The 20,811-nt window shown below is 46.6% G+C and overlaps 1 protein-coding gene across 7 annotated transcripts in view; it reads right to left on the minus strand.

Moving 5' to 3' along the window:
- Positions 1-20,811, minus strand: part of SHANK2 (SH3 and multiple ankyrin repeat domains 2) — a 510,304-nt gene that overhangs the window by 476,446 nt on the left and 13,047 nt on the right. For all 7 annotated transcript variants that reach the window (XM_072758681.1, XM_072758678.1, XM_072758674.1 and 4 more), the window contains exon 2: positions 3,628-3,728. The gene's annotated coding sequence lies outside the window, so the exon portion shown is untranslated. The remainder of the gene's footprint in view (positions 1-3,627; positions 3,729-20,811) is intronic.

Below are 20,811 nucleotides of genomic sequence, written 5' to 3' on the forward strand. Positions count from 1 at the left end.
TGTCTCTAATGAATAAATACATTTTTTAAAAATCTAAAAAAAAAAAAAAACCCCAAAAACTTTATTTAAAAAGGCAACCTGGAGACTGTGAGAAAAGATTTGCAAATCACATACCCAGCAAGGGATTAATAGCCATCATATATAAAGACTTCCTATAACTTAATAACAAAAATCAACCCAATTCAAAAATGGGCAAAGGACTTGAATGGCTATTTCTCCAAAGATATACAGATGGAGAATAAGCCCAGAAACAGATGCCCAGCATCACAAGTCATCAGGGAAACGCAAATCAAACCACAGTGAGGGATGCCTGGGTGGCTCAGCAGTTGAGCATCTGCCTTTGGCTCAGGGCGTGATCCTGGGGTCAAGGATGGGGTCCCACATCAGGCTCCCTGTGAGGAGCCTGCTTCTTCCTCTGCCTATGTCTCTGCCTCTCTCTCTGTGTCTCTCATGAATAAATAAAATTAAAATAAAATAAAATAAATAAAATAAAATAACCCACAGTGACATACCACTTCACACCTGCTAGGATGACTATTAGTAAAAAGACAAGCAATGTGCTGGAGAGGATGTGCAGAAACTGGAAGCCTTGTGTATTGCTTCTATACAAGGGAGTACAAGGGTACAGCTGCCCTGGAAAGCAGGTTGGCAGATCCTCTGAAGTGAAGCAGAGTACCCTGTGACCCGGACAGTCCACTTCCGGGTGCAAAGCAGGGACCTGAACAGATATTTGTGCACCAGTTCCCTGAGTAGCATTATGTGAACAGCCAGAAGGTGAAAGAAAGCAACCCATGTGTCCACGGACAGATGAGTGGGTAGACAAGATGTGGGCCATCCACACACTGGAAAGTCACTCAGCCTGATCATGGAGGGACACGCTCACACCTGCCATGGCACAGACAGACTTGCGAACATGAGGCTGAGTGAAATAAGCCAGTCACAAAAGGACAAATACTGCAGGGTTCCACTCACACAGCGTCCCTAGAATCACCAGATCCAGGGAGATGATGGTCCGGGGCTCTAGAGGGGTGGGGGGAGGCACTGCCTCGTGTCTCATAGGGACAGTTTCTGTTTGGAAAGATGGAAAGTTCTGGACACAGATAATGGGGACAGCTGCACAACAGTGTGAATCCACTTAATGCCCCTGAGCTGTGCATTTAAACAGGGCTAAGCGGTCAATTTTATATTATGTGTAATTTACCACCATAGAAAAAAAAAACATTTTGACAAAAGCAGACAATGGGCAGGATTTGGCATGTGAGCCGGGGTTGCTGAGTCCTGACTCAGAACCACACTCCCAGGCCCCCAGTTTTGGAGCCAACACTTGAGCATCACTGCAGAAAACAGAGCTCTGGCCCGAGCCCCGTGCTCGCAATTCTTGCCTGATGTCTTGCTTCACCACCCAGGACAGATCACCTGGAGCATCAGAAACCCTCTCTCTGCCATCTGATTAATCACTAGGGGTTGTCTGATTACACCCACAAGCAGGAAGGATAATTTGAGGCAATAACAAAGAACACTTGAGGCAAACCAAATCCTTGAATTCATAAACTAACGCCTTGAATTGGCTGTGAGAATTCGCAATAGAAAGTAAATTAATTGTCACTCTGAAGTGGAACCCCTCTGCCACTAATTACGTGACATCCTGGCTACTAAGTAAATTGCTACTCAAGGGTAATGTCCCATTCTTTCTGCGTGGCGGCAGGAGGTGATCACAGACAAAAGTCTGAAGCCCAGAATCCATGCAGGTTTATGAGGTGATAAAATGTCTCCATGCAGATGCTGCTGAGCCCAAGCAGCCCAGGCATGGGGGGCGTCAGGTGCCCTCAGGCCATCAGAAGACCACTGAGGAGCAGGGTCCCTTTGTGGCTTCCAATGAGGCAGAACTGCAGGATGGGAGGATGCAGGATGGGCAACTGAGGGGGTCCCGGGTGGGAGGGAAGGAGCCTGACTGATAATTCTGTCCCTGCTCTGCCTCCAGTCCGAGACCCAGCACAGCCTGACCCGCAGAAGGGCGGTGTCCCAGTGATGGCAAGCCCTCTCTGTCCATGGCATAAGGGCCTCCATCCATCCTTCCTCCAGCCAAGAGGCCCTGGGATGCTCGTTTTGGGCTAGTCTCTCAGTGAACAGCCACCCCCATATCCTAGAGATGGCCAACCGTCACTGCAGATCCACTCCTAGCCTTCCTGAGGGGCCCCGACAAGCTCTTCTTCTTCTTTCCCCTTGTGTGGCAATGACCACCATCGCAGGGGCGGATACTCTGACTTCAAGTGCTCCCCACCATCAGGGAACCAACAGAAGTTCCCTAAGAACAGACTCAAGGTCCGGCCCTGACAAAGGATTTCTAGAGAAATGTCCAACAGGGCAGCCCACAATCACAGACCCCGAATGGTGATGGGCCAGAGCTCCAATCAGCTGGCCACGTGTCCTTTTCTCACAAAGAAACACAGAAGTAAGAAGGCCTTGAGCTGAAGCTCAAAGATGCTCACCCTGGTCATGAACCAACACGGCTCAGCTGGCCTGAGGCCAACGCTCCCCAAGGCAAGAACAGTGAATGAGCAGCTACTGTTTGCAGGCCAGGGTTCAAAGCCAGGTGGTTCCCAACAAGGGAACAGCATCGGGCATCGGCGAGAGAGAGAGAGGGAGGGAGGGGAATCCTGGTTCTGCCTACTCAGCCAGGACAGCTGGGGCTGGCCCGTTCCTCCACAGAGCCCCCCAGTAACCCCAGTCAGGAGAACGCCCATCTTCCCCCAGGGGAGAGGGGTGACGCAGCTCAGAGCATGCAGAGAATAGCGTGGAAGGCCTGGACAGGAGAATGAGAAGGTCAGACTGGATTCCAGGCAGGACTGAGAGTCCACCCCCACCCCCACCCGCAAAGCTGGTGCTGACCAGCAGGGCAGGGCTCTGGCCCTGGGCTCTTGCCTGCCATATCTATATCCCCAGGACATGCCTTCCCACGGGGGGCCTAGAGGGTCAAAGAGATCTTAGGGTTTTTAAATGAAAGATATAGATGTAGAAGACCAGATATACAGCATTTTGTAGGATTAACATTTCACTGGGGTTCATAGAAAAAAAATGTCTAAAATGTCTTCTCAGACAATTAAAAAAGAGAAGTTTGAGAAACTTGTCCAAAGGGGTTTGGACTCCCATACCTTCCTCAGTGGACTACACAATGAGCGCAGGGCATGTCTCGACTCTGCAGAAACACAAATCATGGGATTCCCTCCATCGTTCACTGCCCCCAGGCACAAAGGGGGTCCCCCGGTCCATGGTGCAGAGACACTCATAGCACTGCCCTCGTTCACCATCAACACTCAGCCACACTGGCTGGGCCCAGCAATGGGCTCAACAGCAGAGAGGAAAAGGCAAAGCCGGGGATCTGAAGCTGTGGTCCTGTTAGGTCCCCTCAAAGTCCCATCAGCTGGTGACCAGGGGGCAGGCTTTGTATCCCCAGCATTGAGGACAACTCCACTTATCCTCTACCCATCCTAACACAAAAATAGGAGCCTGGGCTGCAAGACACTGACCATCTTCCAGCCATGGTGCAAAAGGGGTGAGGTAGTCTACCCCATGACAGCGGTGACTGGCTTGCAGGTGAAAAGACAAGGAGAAAATGCGCTAACTCACCAGAGGCGTTCGTGGATTGGGCCCTGTAGAAAAGCTTCTTAGAACAGGAACTGTCCGTGCTCCAGTGGGCCAAGGCACGGACACTGGAGGGCCTTCCACAGCTGGGAAAAACAAGAAGACAGGATATGGTCAAACAGAAGCTGTCATGAGGCAGAATGTTAAAACCCCAAGTGGTTCCTGATATCTCTAAGCTAAAAACCAGGCACTCCACTTAGGCTTCCAGAAAGATGGTATAGGTGTACTTTTCCCTATGCTTCCCACAAAGTGTAATTAAAACACCAGGATGCTGTACAGAAAACAAACATAAGACTCTGAAGGGGGAGAGAAGGAGGAAGATGGGCAAGGGACTGGGGGACCCAACAAAAGGCACGGTGGTCAGCCCTCTGGGTTGGGTTTTGCCTTATTTATCCCAGACATGGAGCTAGCTGAAGAGCCAGAAACCCATACACACCAGTAGAAGCACACAAAAGGCAACCATGAACGACTGTTCTTTAGCCAAGGGACCAGGAAAGTGGCAGCCTAATGAGACAATGTGTTTAGACGATAACCACTGAACAGACACCACAGATAAACTGGCACCCACTCAGACTGACAGCAGCAAAGGCTGAGCAGGGAGCCGAGACTTCCAGACTGTGTAGCTGTAATAGGCACCCCAAACCCCCATGGGGGTGATGTCAGATAAGCCAAAGTAAGGAGCTGGGATCTTCTTCCCCGAAGGGGGGTAATAAATCCTCCTTGCATTCCACTGTATTGGCACAGGCACCTAGGGGAGCCTGGGTTTCCACACCCACCTGGCAGTAGCAAGGCACCCCTCCCTTACCCCACTGCACTGGGGTCAGGAAATTGCTGATGGAGAGTCAGGACTTTTCTGCATCACCAACTGAAATGGTATTGGTGGGGACCACATAAGGAGCAGAAGTCCCAAATGCTATAGCAATAACCAGGAGCCTCACTGGAATATCAACAGAGGCCAACTAGGGAACTAGACTTCTGTACCCACTTGGCAGTGATGGAGCAGCACCCCTCCTCCGCTGCAAGAATGGCGTCAGAGAACACTAACTGAAATGGAGGTTCAAGACCCATAGTCATACAGCATGTGAAAATGTACACATTTCCACTGAAAATCATTCATTGGTCCAAGAACCAGGGAGACCTCAAATAGAAAAGTCAGACAGGACAAGGACAGCCAACGGCTGACACTAAGATGTTAGAGTTACCTGACAAAAAGTTTAAAGCAGTTATGATAAGAAAGCTTTAATAAGAAAGTACGGATATACTAGAAACAGATGAAAAAAGTTTCATCAAACAAACAAAATCTCAGCAAAGAAGTAGAGACAAATAAGAACCAAGGAGAGGGGTGCCTGGGTAGCTCAGTGGTTGAGCATCTGCCTTTGGCTCAGGGTGTGATCCCAGGGTCCTGGGATCAACTCCCGCATCAGGCTCCCCACAAGGAGTCTGCTTCTACCTCTGCCTATGTCTCTGCCTCTCTCTGTGGTCTCTTGTGAATAAATAAATAAAATCTTAAAAAAAAAAAAAAGAACCAGGTAAAAATGTTAGAAATGAAAAATGCAGTAGGAACCAAGCAGCTCAATGGATGGACTCAACAGCAGGGAGGGGATGGAAATAACCTATGACTTGGAAGATGGACCAATAGAAATTACCTAAATTGCACAAGAGAGAAAACAGACTAAATATTAAAAACTAAACAGAGCCTCAGGGACCAGTGTACCTATAACCTCATCAGAATCCCCGAAGGGGGACTGGGGGGCAGACTTGAAAAAATACTCAAAAAGTTAACAGCTGAAAACATCCCAAATTTGGCAAGATACATAAACCTACAGATTCCATAAAGTTTAACGAACCCCAAATGGAATAAACCAAGGAAATTCACACAAAGATACATCATAATTAAACTTCTGAAACCTAATAACAAAGAAAAAAGCAGACAGTAAAAAATGATACCTTATGTATATTGGGGAAACAACTGGAGGCTACACACAATATATTTGGAGTAATGAAAGAGAAGAATTATGAGTCTAAAATTCTATATCCAGTAAAAACATCCTGTAAGAATAAACAGAAAATCAAGACCTTCTCAGATGAAAGGAAACCAAGAGAATTTGCCATCAGCAATCCATCCTAAAAGAATGCCTAAAGAAAGCTTTTTAAACAGAAACAATAAAAGAAGGAACCTTGGAACACTGGGAAGTAAAAAAAGAACACAGTAAGCTAAAATACGATAGGTTTTCCTTTTCTCAAGTTTCCTAAATAATGGTTAACAATTGAAGCAAAAACTGCAATGCAATATTTAAGACAGTTATATTATTAAGTGGGGATGGGTAAAAGGACATAAAAGTAAGGTTTATATGTTTCACTTAAGCTTGTATCACAGTAGATGGTGGTAAAGTTATGTGTACAGAATATAACGCCTAGAGCAACCACTTAGAAAGCTATAGAAAGCTCAAAAACAATTACAGATAAATCCAAGGGGAATTCTAAAAATAGTCAAATAACCCACAAAAAGGCAGAAAAAAGATAACAGATATGAAAAACAGAGAAAACAAACAAAACAAAATGGTAGACATAAGCCTTAACATATCAATTATTGCATTAAAGCTAAATGGTCAAAATATGCCAATTAAAAGACAGGGATTGGTCAAATGGACTAAAAAGATTTTAAAAGACTCAATTATATGAGGTCTACAAAAATTCACTTCAAATAGTAACATAATCAGGATGAAAAAAGATATGCAAACATTAACCACAGGAAGGTAGGCATAACTATATTGACACTAGATAAAGCAGACTTCAGAACAAAGAAACTTACCACAAAGAGGAACATTATATAGTGACAAAAGGTCAATCCAACAAGAATAATGGCAACCTTAAATGCATACGCACCAAACAACAGAGGAGGAAAATATTGTAAAGCAAAAATGCATAGAACTGAAAGGAAAAAGAGACAAATCCCCAACTACAGTTGTAAATTTCAATACCCCCATTTCAACAACAACTAACTAGACAGAAAAGCCACCAAGGATGTGGAAGCAATCAATCAACAGATTCTAAGTGATATCCATAGAACGTTCCACTCAATAACAGCAGAATTTACACTCTTTCCAAAGTGCTCATCAACATATACCAATACAGATCATAACCTAGGCCACAAAATAACCTCAACACATTTAAAAGTGAAATCATACATAATGTGTTCTCTCACCACAACAGATTCAAATTAGAAATCCATAACTGAAAGGTAACAGAAATCTCTAAATATTTTAAAACTAAAAAAGCATACTTCTCAATAATCCATACATTAACGTTTCAAAGGAAAATTTTGTAAATACATGAAACTGAATGAAAACAAAAAAGCAAAGCATACCGAATTTTGTGGCACACAGCTAAAGCAGTGATAAGACAAATATTTATTGCACTAAATGCATACATCAGAAATAAAGGAATAATCTCAAATCAAATTCTAAGGACGTATCTCAAGAAGTGAGCAAAAGGAGAGGAAAATAAATCCAAAGCAAGTAAGCAAAAGGAAGGAAATAATAATCATAAGACTGGGGAAGACATAAAACCGAAAACAGAAAAATAGAGAAAAACAATGAAACAATGACCTGATTCTTTATTTAAAAAAAAAAATCAATAAAATTGACAAAACTCGGGCAGCCCAGTGGCTCAGCGGTTTAGCGCTGCCTTCAGCCCAGGGTGTGATCCTGGAGATCCAGGATCGAGTCCTGCATTGGGCTCCCTGCATGGAGCCTGCTTCTCCCTCTGCCTGTGTCTCTGCCTCTCTCTCTCTCTCTCTCTCTCTCTCTGTCTGTCTCTCATGAATAAATGTATAAAATATTTTTAAAAAATAAAATAAATAAAATTGACAAAACTCTAGCAAACTGAAGAAGGAAAAAACAGACACAAATTACCAATACCAAAAATGAAATGAAGACCATTACAGACCCTGCAGTCTTTATTATCAAAAAGATAGCAAAGGAGTACTATGAATAGCTCTACACACATAAATTTGACAATGCAGACAAAATAAACCAATTCTTAAAGAAATACAAACCATCTCAACTCATCCAAAATGAAATAGGTAATTTGAATAGCTCTTATAACTATAAAGAAAATTGAATTCTTAATTTTGAAGCTCTCCGTTTTGGGGAAAAAAAAACAAATCTCCAAATGATTTCATTAGTAAATTCTGTGAAGAATTAATATAAATTCTACACACTCTCTTGCAGAAAACAGAATAGGAGAAAATACTTTCCAATATATTTTATGGAACAAGTACTACCCTGATACTGAACTCCTATAAAGAGAATACAAAAGAAAACCATAGGTTAATATCCCTTACGAATAACAAAATAAAAATCTTAAAATTTGGGGGATTCCTAGATGGCTCAGTGGTTTAGTGCCTGCCTTCGGCCCAGAGCATGGTCCTGGAGTCCCAGGATCAAGTCCCACATCAGGCTTCCTGCATGGAGCCTGCTTCTCTCTCTGCCTATGCCTCTGCCTCTCTCTCTCTGTCTCTCATGAATAAATAAATAAAATCTTTATTTAAAAAATCTTAAAATTTGATCAAACAGCAATCAGCAATATATGAAAAGAATTATATTCCATGACCAGTTGGGGTTTATTCCAGGAATGCAAGGCTGGTGTTATATATATATATATATATATATTTTTTTTTTTTTTTTAACCCATCTATGGGATGCCTGGGTAGCTCAGTCCAACTCTTAATTTCAGCTCAGGTCATGATCTCAGGATCCTGAGAACAAGCCCTCCGTTGGGTTCCATGCTCAGCAGAGAGTCTGCTTGAGGATTCTCTCACTCTGCCCCACCCCCCACTCATGCATTCATGTGCATGTGTGCACTCTCTCTCTCTCAAATAATCTTTTTAAAAAATCAATCTATATAATACACTCTATCAACAGGCTAAAGAAGAAAAATCACACAATCCTATCAATCAATGTAGAAAAGCCTATGACAAATTTCAACATCCATCTATAACAAACTCTCCCCAAAATAGGAGGAGGGGAACTTCTTCAGCTTGATAAAGTGCTGTCTGCAAAAGCAAGGACGTTTGCTCTCATCACTCTTACTGAACTTAGTGGTAGACCTTCTATGAAATGCAACAAGGCAAGAAAAGGAAATAAAAAGCAAGCAGATTGGGAAGAAAGAAATAAAACTGCCCCCATTTGTAGATGACATCCCTGTAGAAAACTCCAGGGAATCTACAAAGAAAAACCTCCTAAAAATAAAAAGTGAGTTGAATGAAGTCCCAAGATATAGTCAACATATAAATGTCAACTGCATTCCCATATGCTAGCCATGAACACCAAAATTTAAAATACAACACCATCTATAAATGCTCGAAACTAATGAAATACTGAAGTGTAAATCTAACAGAACGCGTACAAGACTTGTGTGCTGAAACCTACACAAAACTGAGGAAAGAAATCAGAGAAGATCTAAAGAAGTGGAGAGACATACCACATTCATGGATTGGATAACTCAACGTAGTCAAGATGTCATTCTTCCCAAGGTAGAATGCAATTCCAAACAAAAGCTCAGCAAGCTGGTGGGTTTTTTTGGTTTGGGGTTTGTTTTTTGTTTTTGTTTTGTTTTGTTTTTGTAGATAGAGACAGTATTATTTTAAAACATATGGAAAGGCAAAGGAACTAGAATAACTGAAACAAACCTGAAGAGGAATCAAGTGAGAGGAGTCCATTTGCCTAATTTCAAGACTTACTGTGCAGTGACAGTGATCAGGCTGTGTGGTTCTGGTGAAGGATGGCCACGCAGATCACCAGAACTCAGTGGAGAGCCCAGAAACAGACCCACAGACATGCCCAACTCATTCTGGACAAAGGTCTAGAAAGAATTGAGTGGAGGAAGGACAGCCTTCGCACAAATGGTGGTGAAGTAACTAGACATCAATAAGCAAAATCATGACCATACCTTAGTTACACAAAAATAATTCGAAATGGATCAGCAATGTAAATATAAAATGTGAAACTATCAAATTTTCAGAAAAACAACATTTTCTCATAGGAGGAAAATCTTCTGGATCTAGGATGAGGCGACGAGTTCTCAGACTGAATATCAGGTATTCAAGCCACACAGAGGAAAACAGATAAACTGGACAAGCCTCTATCTGTGAAAGACCCATTACAAGGATGAAAATAGAAATCAGAGATGGGGAGACATGCTTGCAAACCACACAGCTAACAAAGGACTAGAGGCTCTCATGGAAAAAACTCCCAAAACTTAACGGTAAAGTGCCAACCAATTCAGTTAAAACATGAACAGAAGACGTGAAGAGACACTTCATGAGGGACACAGCCAGACGGCAGATTGGCACAGGGAAAGATAACTCAACATCGTCACCACTAACGGAATGCACGTCAAGGCAGCGAGGCTCACTACACACCTAGGAAAATGGCTAAAATAACACCAAACGCTGGTGTGAGAACGAAGAAACCAGATTGCTCACATGTTGCTGGCAGGGATGTCAAACAGTACAGGCTTTTGGGGGAAATGTGGCGGTTTCTTAAAAATCTAACTGTGCAACAATCGTACAGCCCAGCGTTTGCACGCAGGGCATTTATCCTAAAGAAATAAAGGTTTATATTCACACAAAAACCTATATACACTAACATCTGCAGTGGCTTTATTCACAACAGCCAAAAACTACCAACAAACCAGGTGTCCCTCAAGGGCCAAGCAGTTAAACACACTGATGCATACATACCACGGAATACCATTCAGCAAGACGAGGTCCATGGACCACAACAACCGGTACAGCTACACCCAGAGAGGAAAGCCAGTCCCGAAAGGTGTGCTGTGGGATTCTACTTTGCACAAGTGTCACAATGACAAAATGGCAGAGGTGGACAGCAGATCAGAGGTCCAGGTGGGGAGATCTGCAGCTTCGAAAGCCCGGCACAAGGGATGCTCCTCGTGCTAATGGAAATACTTATAACTCCTCCCCTGCATCCTTGACAGCACCCCAGTCATAAGAAGGCAGTGCAGTTGTGCAGGATTTTGCCACTGAGGATAAACTGGGTAAAAGGTACAGGGGGTCCCGGGGAACTTATTATCTCGGCGTTATTTCTCACAATTGCAATTATTTAAAGTGGAAAAGATTCATTATTTTTAAAAGTACACGTGGAGGGATGCCTGGGTGGCTCAGTGGTTGAGTGTCTGCCTTCGGCTCAATGCATGATCCCAGGATCCAGGATCGAGTCCCGCATCAGGCTCCCTGCGAGGAGCCTGCTTCTCCCTCTGCCTGTCTCTGCCTCTCTCTCTATCTCTCTCTCTCTGTGCCTCTCATGAATAAATAAATCCTTAAAAAAAAAGTACACGTGGAAAACAAAACAAAAAATCAGTTAAAGAGAGTTACCAGGTGACCCAGGACGTGAAATTCCACTCCCTGGCTAAGCCTCAACCCGACAGAAACCACACTTGCACACCCGTGTTCATGCCTTGAAGTAGCACAACTATCCACCACGTGGTGAAGGGATAAATAAATTGTGGTCCAGGCACGCATGGCAATACTGCTCAGCTGTGATAAGGCACGAAGCACAGGCACACACTACAGCACACATGAACGCATGATGCCCGGCAAAGGCAGCAAGTAAGAAATGACCCTGTGTTGCAAGCTTCCATTTACACGAGATACTCAGAACAGGCAAATCCATGGAGACAAAAGCTTCATGGTTTTGGGAACTGGGGAGAGGCAGGGGATGCAAATGGGGAGCAGCAGCAAATAGGCACGGGGTTTGTTTTGGGTGGACACGAAAATGTTCCAAAATTGATTGCGATGATGGCTGCACAATCCTGTGAATATACTAAAAAGAAGCTGCACCGTACACTTCGAATGGGAATCGTATGGTCTACGAAGTGCCATCCCCCATAAATTGTTGGAAACACAAAAGCACTGACCGGGTTCCAGGAAATTTTAAAAGCATCCATTTTAGAGTGATCCTCCCTATGCCCCACAGAGAATAAGGAAATTATTGAACTATTTAAAAATGTTAGCCTTCTGCCATCGGCGTCTATTTTTAGAAGCGCTCATCATTTCCAGGGAGATTGAAATCGTCACTGTGCAGCGTTCTGTAGGAGCTCTGCAGCCCCAAGGAAGAGCCCGGGCACAGAGTGGCCCCATGTCCTAGGCCAGGGAGGCGGGAGGCATGCAGGGGGCAGCCCAGGCCCCAGGGAGCCGACACCAGCCATGCACCTGAACAGACCCAGCCTGGCCCAGCCCTGAGGACCTCTTCTGCAAGGCACAGAAAGGTAACGATTTCTGGAATGGCACAGGAGCACAGGGCCCCTGCAAAATGGGGAGATGCCAACACCCTCCTGTTGTCTAAAGTAGCATCTGGAATAGCCCCACATGGCAGCTCCTTCCAGAGTGGGGAATCTGACAGTCCCCAGGTGAAAGCAGGTGTTCAAACCAAAGCCTGTCCCTGTAGGCTCACGGCAGCCACAAGGTAGAAACAACCAAAGGTCCGTCAACAGATGAACGGATAACAAGTTGCGGGCTACGACTCGACTGTAAGAAGGAAGGGGGCCTGACCCACGTGGCCGTGGATGAACCACGCCAACCTGCTGCCACCAGAGCAGCCAATCTCATGTCACATAACCTGCTTACGTGACTGTCCAGAAAAGGCACCTCCAGAGACAGAAAGCAGACTGCTGGCTGCCAGGGGACACGGTGTGTGACAGCTGACGGGCACAAGGCTCCCGGCAACACGGGGCTGGTGGTTGCACACCCTGTCAACGTATGAACTGCCAATGAGCTGCCCCCTGTGAATGGGTTATTATGTGACTTCCACCTCCATCATTAAAAAGAACCTCTAGGGATACCTGGGTGGTTCAGTGGCTGGGCATCTGCCTTTGGCTCAGGGCATGATCCTGGGTTCGAGTCCCGCATTGGTCTCCCTGCAGGGAGCCTGCTTCCCCCTCTGCCTGTCTCTCTGCCTCTCTCTGTTTCTCATGAATAAATAAATAAAAATCTTTAAAAAAAAAAAAAAAAAAAAGAGCCTCTGATTCCAAACAGGTTCAGAATCCACTTCCTTGGAGTCCGGGAGTAGAGGGTAAAGTGGGGAGCAGAGGTGAGCACTGGAACCAGGGCAGAAGGCCAACCTTTCAGGGATGAGAACAGAGAAGAAAAGTTCTCATCTTCAGCATCTGTCACAGGTAGCCTCCCGAAGGGGACTTCACACCCTGCAGGGAGTGGCCAGAGTGTAGCCGGGGTGTAGCCGGGCAAACACCTCCCTCATGTAGATGGACACCACCTCTCTATGGTCGACAAGTGGCTGAAGCCCAGCTGGCAGAAATGTGACTTTATCTGATGGCCTGCTCCTCTGATAAGGAAACTGAGGCCCAGTGTCACAGCCAGGAGTAGAGCCAGGGCCCCACCGTGGGCCGAGTGTCACGCATGCACGGCTAGGCTCCCCTACGTCCACAAAATGCTCCTAAATCTCCTGGGCCTTCAGCTCGGTCACCAGACAACAGTGCAGGGCACATCAGCTGACTCTAATAGTTCCTGTGTAAAATTATTCAGGAGCAAAGCTAAAATATTAATCATGCCGGCACCGTGAACAGTCAAAGCACGAAACCCAACCTGGCAGCTCTGTGGTGCGTGCATGAGCCTGCTATGACCCGAGGGCAAGAATGAGGAGCAGCTGGGAGGCACAACACAGACCGGCTTCCACAAACCCGCTCGGGGGTTCCCTCTGGGCGAATCAGCTCCTCCTCCCTGGCCCTTCCATCTGGCAAAGTCCTCTCCCAAGGACTCTGGACTTGGCCATCCTGCTCACTTGAGCCAAATCAGCAAGAGCAAAGGACAACAGAAATGTGATGCAGGACACAGGAGCTTGCCCTCTCCTGCTGCCCTTGGGAACCCAGCGGCCAAGAGGAGACGGAGCCAGGCTAGGCTGCCCGGTGATGAAATAGAACAACAGCCAGTCGGCCCCCCGACAGGGAGTGAGGCCTGACCACAGCACAGGGGGACTCAGCAGGTCCCAAGAACGGTCCAGCTGAGCCCTCCTCAAATGATCCACCTGCAGGTTCATGAGATAAAATCATCTGGGGTCAGCAAATGACTGCCTGTGGGGCAAATCTGGCCCACAGCTTGTTTTTATACATAAAGTTTTATTGGAGCACAGTGGTGCCCATTCATTACATACTGCCTTTGACTGCTCTTTCACTAGGGCAGCAAGTTTGTAGAGACTGAATGGCATGCAAGTGTCAAATATTTACCATCAGGCCCTGAAATAGTTTTACCCCATGATTTACAGGGCTCAGTTAACTAATACAGCCCTCCACTTAATCGTTACTTATGAGGTGAGTGTTACTTTCTCTAGCCCCCAGATCAGGAAACAGGGGGCACAGTGGTTAAACACCAAGGTCACCGGTGATATGCAGGCAGCATGGAGCAAAGCAGATTTCACCCTGTTTGGTCCAACAGCAGAGGCCCCACTGCACCCCACGGCAGGCTTCCTGGAAAGGACTCCCAGGTGAATTACTTAGTGAACATTCCCTCTCCTCCAAGGCCCTCCCCTTCTTCCGCCTCAGCAAAAGATGGCCGGTTAAAGTGAGGGTGAAGAGGGGCACCTGGGTGGCTCAGGGCTCAGTGTCTGCCTTTGGCTCAGGTCGTGATCCTGGGGTCCTGGAATCGAGTCCCACATCAGCTCCCTGCAGGGAGCCTGCTTCTCCCTCTGCCTGTGTCTCTGCCTCTCTGTGTCTCTTATGAATAAATTTAAAAAAATCTTTTTTAAAATGAATAAATAAAATCTAGAGCGAAGAAAAGCACATCTGTGTCCAGAAAACCCATGTGAGGGTGAAGGCCCACACCAAAGCGCACACTCCACCACCCCCCAGCCCACTGTCCAGTGCTCCAGGGGGATGGATGTGGGAGGGGCACCTGCCCCTCTGAGAACAACCCCCCAGGACCCTCCCTGTGACAGACTGCCACCTGTCACCATTCCCTGTGCACACAGGTGATGGGGCTCCGGGGGCCCCAAGGTTGCCCGGGTCCCCAGGGAGGACGGAGGTGCCCTGGAGGAAGGGGTGCCAAGTGAAATGAGTCGGACAGAGAAAGGCAAATACTGTAGGATCTCACTCACATGTGGAATCTAAATATAAAACCAAACTTAACTCATAGATACAGACAGCACTCGGGTGGTTGCCAGGAGCAGGAGGTGGGTGGTAGGCCAGGTGGGTGAAGAGGGTCAAGAGGTACAAATGTCCACTCACATAGTAAGTACGTCCTGGGTATGTGATGCACAGCCAAAAATAAAATGGTTAAGCTACAAAGACACAGTTTATTCTATGTGACAGTCCTGTTAATAGAAAATACTTAACAAGGGGCAGCCCTGGTGGCTCAGTGGTTTAGCGCCGCCTTCAGCCCAGGGCCTGATCCTGGAGACCAGGATAGGGTCCCCCATCGGGCTCCCTGCATGGAGCCTGCTTCTCCCTCTGCCTGTGTCTGTGTTTCTCTCTGTGTGTCTCTCATGAATAAATAAATAAAAATTTATAAAGAAAGAAAATACTTAACAAAACTTTATTTATTATGATGTTATTAAGTAAGTCAGCCCTGTAAAGAAATCGTTTTTGCCTCAAAATGTGGACCATCACGTGATCTGGCCAGATGGCCTGTTAGCTCGGAGGCATTTCCTTTCTCCCGGGAAAGCGCTAAGCCCACCCCGGGCCACTGACCACACAGCCGGGCACAGGGAGTCCCGCGGCTTCCCGGCTACCGCACACCCCGACAGCCTCAGGACAGCAAGGACACCCCAACACAGGGAAGAGAGCTGTCTGAGCATCTAGGACCAGCAATGAGTGTTAAATAACCAGACTACTATTCCTGGACTTCAGTAAGAACCTAATTATTTTTTTTTTTAAGATTTTATTTATTTGAGAGAAAGAGCGCACAAGTGTGTGCAGTGGGCAGAGGGAGAGGGAGAAGCAGACTCCCCGCCGAGCAGGGAGCCCGATGTGGGGCTCAATCCCAGGACCTTAAGATCATGACCTGAGCCCAAGGCAGACCCTTCACCAACTAAGCCACCCAGGAGCCCCAAAAACCTAATTCTTTAGGAGATTAAACACCACCGAAACTGTCTCCCTCGGCTTGGTCTAGAATGAGAGTCTGAGCCCAGGGCTGGGGTAAGCCTCGGTCCCAGGAGTCTGGGGTCCAGTATGAGACCCACAGAGATGCCAGCCAGGGCTCTTTGCCTTCCTGAGGCCCAGCATTTCCAGAAAGGGCCGGACCCAAGCCTCCTGAGCCTCTGAGCACCCACGCTCCCGACCCCCTGCCCTCTAAGGGCTGGGAGGGATGCTGAGCCTGCCCTGGGGTAGAGGGTACAGGGATGGAGGTTCTCACGCCTCCCTCCTCGCCTCCAGTGAAGACTCTTGGCAGCTAAATCACGGGAAACTCAGCTGCAGGAAAGGGGGCTCTGTCTGAGAACAGACAGGGGGAGGTGGAGGGGGTCACAGTAGAAGCGGGGGGACTGGAGGGGCAGGGGACAAGAAACAAGGACGCGGATCTCACCCCCATTAAGGAATGCTACAAACCACCCCTGCCACCTGACAGCAATGTAACTCGAGCTCCAAATGTCATTTTACAGTGTGGGTACATTTCTAAAATCAAAGAAAAAGAAACCGTTGAAATCAATATTCATGATATATTCTGTTTAACCTAATAGGTGCACGATATTATTATTTCAACATGTGGCACTGGCCACGTTTCAAGGGCTCAGTGGCCACGTGAGGCTGGCAGCTGCCATACTGAGCAACACAGGTAGGGACAGGACTGCCCAGCGCTATCCCAGGTCCCCGCATCAGGGACACATGTGTGTCCCAGACACTGAAGACCAGGCAACGCTCAGCACCTCAGCACCGGCCAGCACGGACTAAGCACTAAGTCCAGGGCGCAAGGAGTCAGCAGATCTGCTCGGCCACCCACTGGCTGAGACCTTGTGCCAAGCGCAGCCGACCAATCCACACGGCTGGACCAGCTTTTCTTGACCACAAACTGTAATCTGCAACGTGGCTGAGCTCTAGAGCAGAGAATACAGCCAAGGATCTAAGTTGCTTTTAAAGCACCGGTGAGGGCACCTGGGTGGCTCAGTGGTTGAGCATCTGCTTTTGGCTCAAGGCGTGATCCCAGGATCCTGGGATCGAGTCCTGTGTCAGGCTCCCCACAGGGAGCCTGCTTCTCCCTCTGCCCCCCTCTCTCTCTCTCTCTCATCAATAAATAAATAAAATCTTAAAAAAGAAAAAATAAAATAAATAAAGCACTCGTGAACGCACAGTGTGGACTTCAAGCTGGGATCAAGAATCCACTGGGAGAGAAGGGTGAGCCCGAAACCAGTCCCCAAACAAGCTTGGGAGCGACACCCATGACAAGAGGGAGAACAATGCAATCGGCAGCTGGGGCAGATCACTACAGGGAATGAGAAAGATGGGGGGATCACAACAAGCAAAACATGACAATCTGAGAAGAGATCACAGGAGCTGAGAATGATCCAGAAGAGAGAACGCACATGGGAAGAGAAGGCCTCTGACCACACCTGAGCGTAGAGCCTCTCTGCAACCCAAGCCAAGCGAAAGCACAAGCCAAACCCGATGGAGGGTATATCCAGAAAATACAAAGAGCACCTACAAATCAGCAAAAAGCAAAGGACCCAATGTAAAGAAAATGGAATTCCGGAAAGCTGGGTGACCCATGAACTGGGAGGTATTTGCTGCATCCAAGGGAAGGCAAACGAAGGGAAAGCCGGTTCCTGCCCAACAGGTCTGCACGGATCAGAGGGCACCAAGCTCTGTGAGGAGGAGGGCGGCTCTTGCACCACGAGGGTGGGACCGCAGCCTGGCACAGCCCCCTTGGACAGACAGCAATTGGGGGCATATCCGTGAAAGCGGGACCCGTGCCCCCCAGACTGCAGATGCTGCCCCTTGTCCTATAAGGACAGACCCTGGGAGGAGCTGCCCTGGTGGAGGACGTTCCCTGTAGGAGAGGCTAAAAGAGAAACAGAAAACAGCCTCCGAGCCACCAGGAGAACAGAACGTGGGTTAGCCACTCCGGGAAGCACTACGCTGTGATGGAGACGGACGAACTCGAGCTACACGAGATGGGACTTTTTTCTAAGTAGCTATTAATCACGGGCCGCCAAGACAGAGCTTCCAGGAAGCAGGCGGTGCCCCACTCGCCTGCCCCCCACACACACACACAGGCTGCCCCAGGTCCTGCTGGCCCAGCAAACACGCCTCAACGTTGGCGGCTCCTCAGATGGGTAAACAGCAGGTTGCTCAACCAGCCCGGGTTTCAGGTCATGAGGCAATCCATCAGAAAGCACCCGCTGAGTTAATGAGCCACATTTTGCAGGAGAGATTCTGTCCCCCTTCTGCCTCTGACACAGCACCATCCTCGGTCCCACCCCAGACCTGGGCTGAACCCAAAATGGTGAGACACCAGGTTCCCAGGAAGCAGCACCTTTCCTCCTTAGAGCATGGGAACATTGGCAGGAGGGGAATCCTACTCCATAATTTCTCCAACATACGGGGGTCACCCCTGCTTTGTCCCCAGGCCTGAGAAGAAAGGTGGGCCTCTTTCCATGGGGTGAGCCAAGACCAGATGGGCCTTGGCGTGGTCACTGCTTTCAAATGCACATTTTGAAGGCAGGGACTGGAACAGGACCTTGACACTGGTGTTCATGGCAGCACTATTCATGACAGCCAAAAGGTGGGAGCACTCGCATGTCTGTCCACAGAGAAACAGATAAACAAGACGTAGTCCGTCCACACAATGGAGGATTACCCAGCCTTAAAAAAAAAGGACAGTCTGACACCCGCTGCACCATGGATGGACCTGGAGGACATCGTGCTGAGTGAAGTAAGCTAGACTCACAAGCATAAATACTGTGGGAGTCCACGCACATGAGGTCCCTAGAGGAGCCAAACTTACAGACGGAGCAAAGGGGCACTGGAGCTGGGGGAAGGGGAGTTAGTGTTTAATGGGACAGTTTCAGTCTGGGAAAATGGAAAGTTCTGGAGACACACAGTGGGGGTGTTGCATAATCACATAAATGTGCTTAAAGCCACTGAACTGCACACTTAAAAAATGGTTAAGCTGATACATTTTATGTTATGCATATTTTATCACAACTTACAAAGTGTTAAGCACAAAATAGTGTTTTCACATCAATTTTCATGAAATTCTTCTCTTATCAGGTACCGCCTCCCTGACCTCCCTCAAGTCTTTGCTCAAGTGCCACCTTCTCAATGAGGCCCACCCTGACTACCCTCTGAAAAACTGCAGCCGCCTCTCCCTCCAGCCCCCCTAAGCAAGTGCTCCTTATCTCCCAGGCGTCACAGAGGCTCCTGTAGTATCTCCCTTCCTCAGTGTTCATTTCCCCTGGCTTGAGTGCTGGCCCTCCAGGGCAGGAATATTTGTGTCTCTGGTTTACTGTTGGATCTGGAGAGTCCAGAACAACCAGACACCTGCAGGACACTCCACCCCAGGGCAGAACGCACATTCTTCTCAAGTGCACGTGGAACATTCTTGAGGACAGACCACAGGCTAAGCCATAAAGAAGCCTCCATAAATGTAAAAAGGACTGAAATCATACAAAGAATGTTCTTCAACCACAACAGAATGAAATTACAAGTCAGTAAGAGGAGAAAAAAAATTTAGAAATTCACAAACATATGGAAATTGAACAATACATGTCTGAATGACCCATGGGTCAGAGAATATATCACAGGGCAACTGGAAAATACTGAGAAGGGGGAAAAAGAAGAAAGAAATCACAAAATATTTGAAGTGAGTAAAAAAGAAAACAAAACAGCAAAATTTATGATAGAGTGAAAACAGGCCTTAGAAGATTTTCAGCTATAAATGTCTATAATCAAAAGAACAAAGACCTCAAATTAATAACTTATCTTCACAAACTTGAAAATGAACAACAAACTAAAGTGAGCAGAGGGAGGAAGGAATAAAAAATTGGGATGAAATGAATGTAAAAGAGAAGACAAAATTCAATGAAACCACAATCAGGTTCTTTGAAAAGATGGATAAAACTGGCAAACTTTTAGCTAGACTGATCAGGAAATAAAAGCAGGGACACCTGGGTGGCTCAGCAGTTGAGCTTCGGCTTTTGGCTTGGGATCCGGGAATGGAGTCCGGCATTGGGCTCCCTGCAGGGAGCCTGCTTCTCCCTCTGCCTCTCTCTGTGTGTCTCTCATGAATAAATAAATAAAATCTTTAAAAAACAAGAAAAAAGAAAAAACCACTCAATTTACCAAACTCAGAAACGAAAGGGAGGACATTTCTACCAACCTTACAGAAAAAAAAAAAAAGAGGATAAGGCAGCATTATGAACCACCACACACAGAAATGGTCAGATTTCAGGGAGACACAGAAGTGACTCAGGAAGACACATACCTATAACAAGTAGAGACTGAGTTAAAACCACACACACACACACACAAAAAAAAAAAAGCAACAGGCCCAGATGGCTTTACTGGTGAATTCTACCAAAACTTTAAGGAAGAATTAAGTACCAGTTCATCACAAATGTTCCCAAAAAGTAGAAGAGAACACTTTCCAACTCATTTTATGAACCCAGTATTACCATGACAGCCTCACAAGAACACTGCAGACCAATATATCTTATGCATATACATGCAAAAGCTTAACAAAATAATAGCAAACTGAATCGAGCAGCATATGAAAAAGATTATAAACCATGACTAAGTTGGATTGATCCTAAGAATGCAAAGTTGGTATAACATCCAAAAATCAATTAATGCAATGTACCGTATTAACAGGGCAAAAGAGAGCTGATCATCTCAACAGACGTAGAAAAAGCACTTGGCAAAATCTAGCACCACTTGATGATAAAAACACTCAACAAACTAACAACACAAGTACCTTCCCCAACTTGATAATTGGCATCTACAAGATACCCACAGCTGACATCACAAGTAACGTTGATAGACACTTCCTCGTCAAATCAGCAGCAAGACACTGACATCCTTTCTTGACACTTCTACTCAACATTGTGCTGGAGGTTCCAGGCAGGACAACTAAGCAAGACAATAAAATAAAGGCATCCAGGTTGGAGAAGAAGAAATAAAATTTTCACTACTTGTAAATGACATAATCTT

Source organism: Vulpes vulpes, chromosome 5 (genome assembly GCF_048418805.1).
Source record: "Vulpes vulpes isolate BD-2025 chromosome 5, VulVul3, whole genome shotgun sequence".
NCBI lineage: Eukaryota > Metazoa > Chordata > Mammalia > Carnivora > Canidae > Vulpes > Vulpes vulpes.